Source organism: Triticum aestivum, chromosome 3B (genome assembly GCF_018294505.1).
Source record: "Triticum aestivum cultivar Chinese Spring chromosome 3B, IWGSC CS RefSeq v2.1, whole genome shotgun sequence".
NCBI lineage: Eukaryota > Viridiplantae > Streptophyta > Magnoliopsida > Poales > Poaceae > Triticum > Triticum aestivum.
In genome coordinates, this window is record NC_057801.1 from 623,376,706 (window position 1) to 623,381,413 (window position 4,708).

At 44.7% G+C, this 4,708-nt stretch overlaps 1 long non-coding RNA gene across 2 annotated transcripts; it reads left to right on the forward strand.

Moving 5' to 3' along the window:
* The first annotated feature begins 264 nt into the window (after positions 1-264).
* Positions 265-4,433, forward strand: LOC123071330 (uncharacterized). 2 transcript variants are annotated; one of them, XR_006434233.1, is made up of 3 exons: positions 326-1,213; positions 1,678-2,642; positions 3,256-4,433. It is a non-coding gene; the product is annotated as an uncharacterized lncRNA (long non-coding RNA). The 2 variants fall into 2 exon arrangements; XR_006434232.1 differs by having other exon boundaries at positions 265-1,213; positions 1,678-4,433.
* The last annotated feature ends 275 nt before the right edge of the window (positions 4,434-4,708 follow it).

Here is a 4,708-nt window from a genome sequence, read left to right on the forward strand (position 1 = left end):
TCGTTCGCCTGTTGGTGCAGCTGCAAGTGGGGTCTACCTGCTTCTTGGTCCCACATGCCGGTGTGATGGTTGTGGCTTATTCGTGTGAGCGTTGCCTCCCGCGTCGCGTCGCGTCGTGGGTCAAACGTGCGCTGTCCGTGCCGTGAGCAGTTGCGTAGGGATGGGCCGATGAGGGTGTAGCCGGCTTATGCACCCGCGTCTGTCCTATAGTGATGACGGGTGGGCCGAAGTTCCTCCTGGTCCCATTCGTTGGTGGCCCTGGCTGCGCGTCTCGTCGCGGTCAGGATTCGCCCGTGCCCCACGCTCGCGCTGCAGAACGTGCAAAAGGGTCAAAACCCTAGCCGCCAGCACTTCTCGTCAAGCCCGCGCCCCTTCCGCCTCGTCTCCTCCCTGCCCCCTCCTCTCCCACGATGCCACCCTCGAGCCCGCGCCACCTCCACCTCGTCTCCTCCCCGCTCCCTCCTCTCCAACGCCGCCGCCCTCGATGCGCCGTAAGGGACGACCAAGACAGCGGTTGGGTCGGCCAGAGGTAGAAGGCCATGGCGATTCAGCTGTCTGTGTGCGCAAGCAGCGGCGGTTCATGGAGCGGAGCGAGTCCACACCCCCGTCGTTCTAGCCACACCCTCCGCGCCGCCTCCGCTTCCTCCTCCTCCTCTATTTTTTTCGATTTCGTCACCCGTCGGAGGCTGTTGCTGCTCGGGTCCCTGGGGGCGCCTCTGCGTGGCTGACGAGAGGAGGGGAGCAGTAGCCGCAGCAAGCAGGCCATCGAGGAGGGCAAACGGCAGTGGGCCTCCACCCCGTCTCCTCCCTGCTCCCTCCTCTCCAACACCGCCGCCCTCGATGCGCCGTAAGGGACGCCGTCGACATGTCGGGGATACGCATCGAGCCCGCGCCGCCTCCACGTCGTCTCCTCCCCGCTCCCTCCTCTCCAACGCCGCCACCCTCGATGCGCCGTAAGGGACACCGTCGACATGTCGGGGATACGCTGCGACAGAGCTCAGCAGGAGCACAGCAGAAATCCACTCCTAACCCTGCTCGCTCGATTGACAAGAGCAGGGCAACGGATTGGATCGAGGGCGCCCTGGCCTCGCCGCCGCTGCCACCTCAATTCGCTAGCCGCTGCGTGGAGTAACCCTGGCCGCTGCCTCGAGTCACCTCCGTCGCCGCCGTGAGTCACCTCCATCGTTGCCGCCAGGAATCCCGCCCTGGCAAGGTAACTTCCTCCAAATCCCTGCTCTCCATGGTCCTACTGCCCTGCTTGATGCGTGTGTGTTGTGCGTGTTTAGCCATGATCTCCTGCTTTTACAGGTACCATACGCCCCCTTCCATTCTTCAGATCTCCATATTTGGTGAATGCAGTGTTTTGGTTTCGTCAGATTACTATCTGTATTTGGGGATTAGCTACGAATTGATGTTTTAGTTCGAGCGTGGATACTCGATATTGGTGATTTAGATCTTTTTGTAGAACAGAATGATTAACTCGGTCTATTTCTGGAGAACTGCAGTGTAGATGATATATGTATGAACGATCGTAACACTGAAAATGCAAAACTTACATTATGGTGTAATGATGGTCGGTGGGGTCTGACTTTTTTGATGGCATTGCCCAGTGCAGTTTTTGGATTTCTACTGAGTGGTACCGTGTTCTGAGATTTATTTTTTTGTTGATATCTGCAGGAAAATTCCCAAGGATTTGATTGATGGAGGCATCACTATTTGGTGTTGGATTATCCATTTTTGCAGCACCAGCAATGTTCTTTTTGTTTGGAATGGCCAGTTCTCAATTTCTAAATCAGCTACACTATACTTCTTATCAGGTTAAATTATCTTGCTTTGTTTCAGTCTATATGTAGCATAAAAATAGGTGACATGGTTGGTTTGTATGTTACACTAAGAACACCACCATAAGGAAAAGGGCATTGCACTTCTTTGTTTATATTTGGTTTGTTCCTATTCGGTTTGATGTAGTACTTAATTGCTACAACATTTCAAGTTTCTTGTTGTTTCATTGTATTCACTTATGATATATTTTTCAACTATACAAGCACTTGGGGGAGTCAGGAAAACTGAACCAAAGACAAACACTTTTACCGGTGATGTTCGGGCTTTTTTTAACTGAGATGTGAAAGATGCATCTTATCCCTTGAGATATATTGCCTTAAATCTCTTGATTTTTTTCCCTGACATGCTAATATAGAGCCAGATATGCATGATTCATCATACACATTACTGTCAATTATCTATTGGAATCTTTTGTCCATAGAGGTGATTTTGTTTGGATCATTAGTCTAGGTAGTGACATTTTTTATTGATAAGGCACAAGTTTATTTTCTTTTTCACCCGAGCTACACTAAAGTAAGCATCACCGTCAATGAAAAGAAGGCATACAAATCATGAAGTTTTTGCCTTGGCTGTGTGCCTCGTTTAATTGTCACTTATTTATTTCTAGGAAGTTATTCAATTCTCATCGAGCTTTCCTTATGCTTTAAAGAAGAAATTTAAATACGCAATATTTTTAATATCTGAGGAGGCGAGAGGAGATGAAAAAGGGCTGTAAGGTCGTATTTTGGTGCGTCTCTGGCCAATGATGGCTGGATCCATCTGATGCTCTTCCAAGCAGAGCAGTTCAGATTTGCTGACTGGTACAACATCTAAACCTTGGCTACTCTAGCTTCTTTTTACATCTCTTAGTATCAACAAATAAGTTGGTTACAGTATATACTTGAAGATTGCAGCAGGCACAAAATGCTTGGCTAACCAGCCGGTTAATTGAGTTGTGCCTACGAAGGATCAGTAGAGTAGTTGGTTTTTCCTAAAATAAATGAGGATTAGTTTGGTTGCCATGCGACGGTAAGGCCAAACATTGGTTCTGTAATGGTCATATGTGTTGTGGAGTTGGAACTTGATTCTTTTTAAGTTGGAGTGGCTAGGTTGTCTATATGTATTGCATTATTTTTCTACGGTGTACTATTCTTTCTAAATGATTTTTTAAAGTTTAGTATTTAAGTTTACGACATTATTCTGCGGTGTACTGTTCTTTCTACAACATACTGTTAATATCTTATGCTTTTCAACATTGCACGGTTAAAACCTTCTGTATAAGATCTTGCGCTTTCAACATCTGCTCATGGCGTTGTGTGTATTCTGCTATGAACTGTTTACATTATAGAGTTGTGGTACCTACATTTGTGCGATTCCTTTTAGCTGATGTTTGTTGCTCATACTGACAAAAGGTGCATTAACAAATGATTGCAGAGCAGCGGAGAAACATGTTTCTACAAATGTGCCAAAACTGATGGATTTAACTACATGTATTGATGTATTGCATTATGCAACTGTAAGTCTGTTCTAAACTCTAAGCCCCATGTAAATCTGATGGAAGATTGGGCCATTTAATTTGAACCAAAAAGGGTGATATGCTCTCAGTTGCTTGAATCTGTCCAGACCTGAAAATTAGATGTACTTGAAAGCTTGATATATGAGTAGGAGATAGTTGATAAAGGTGTACCTCTTGTATAACTGATATCCCTTTGATCTTCGTTAAATTTTGTAGGATATGCATTGTGCTTGAGCATGAGAAATCCTTTCCCTCCCTGCATTATCTTTATATGTTATAAAAATGTTACACATGTTTTGGTCCTCCAAAAGATTATTAGCCCATAATGTTAATAACTCTTATGTATGATGATTGAGTGAAATATCCTTTTATCTCCAGGCATTTCTTTTATGTAGTGGATATACAAAATAAACTGTATGACCTAGACTGTAGGAGCAACTGGTGCTTGTGGGATTGGTGCTTGCAGTTGTTGTGGCAGCTGTTCTTGAGGGCCGAGCTGAATGTATTTGATAAAGGTCTTTGCTTCATTTTTTTTCTTTCAACGGGATAATGACTTGTCGTTTCAAAACACTTAGTATGTGACCTATCCATCAAATTATAATATAATAATTCAGCAAAATCCCTTTATTTGAACGAGCAAGAATCTGTGGTGTGCTCCTGACCTATGTTCCCCTTTTCAAAATGTTAGAAAGGCTATCTTAACTTAGTCGTTGCATAGAAATTGGTTTTGTCTATTAGGCTCATTTCATATCTGGATCACTTATTTGAACGACAATGAACACTCCACAACTGAACTCACATAAGAGGGCTGATAGATGATATCTTGTCTGCTCAGTGATTACCTAGAATACTGGACTTTCCACCAACTTACAAAAATATTTTTTGCAGGTATATTTCATTAATCACTCCCCCAGCAGACATGAGTTCTCGTGGCGGGGTGTTTCATGCCGTCATGTTAGGAATTTATTATTGTATTGCATATGAGGTCCTTCTTTAGGTTTCCACTTGTTTCTTACTTAATTAGCTGTCCATTCTGGATTTAACGTGAATATTGCCTTTGTATTGCATATTAAATTCTACTATTTGTTTTAGCTTCTGTAGTTTTCTATTCATAATCCCTAGACATTATCATGTGTGTGTCGATACGCTTCGTGGATGGCGAGGTTTAATATCGCTTGCTTGTCGCCTTCTCTACCCTCGACATGTGGAAGGCCAATAAAGGCGGGGACGAGTCATGGATCTTGCTGGCGATGGCTACTGGTTGTGGACGAGATTTAAGCAGGGGAATCACAAAAGATGTTCTCTTTCCAAGATCTTCATATCATATTTGTCGTGGGATCTGACTGCTTTACCATATTTTCTTGGTGTGGA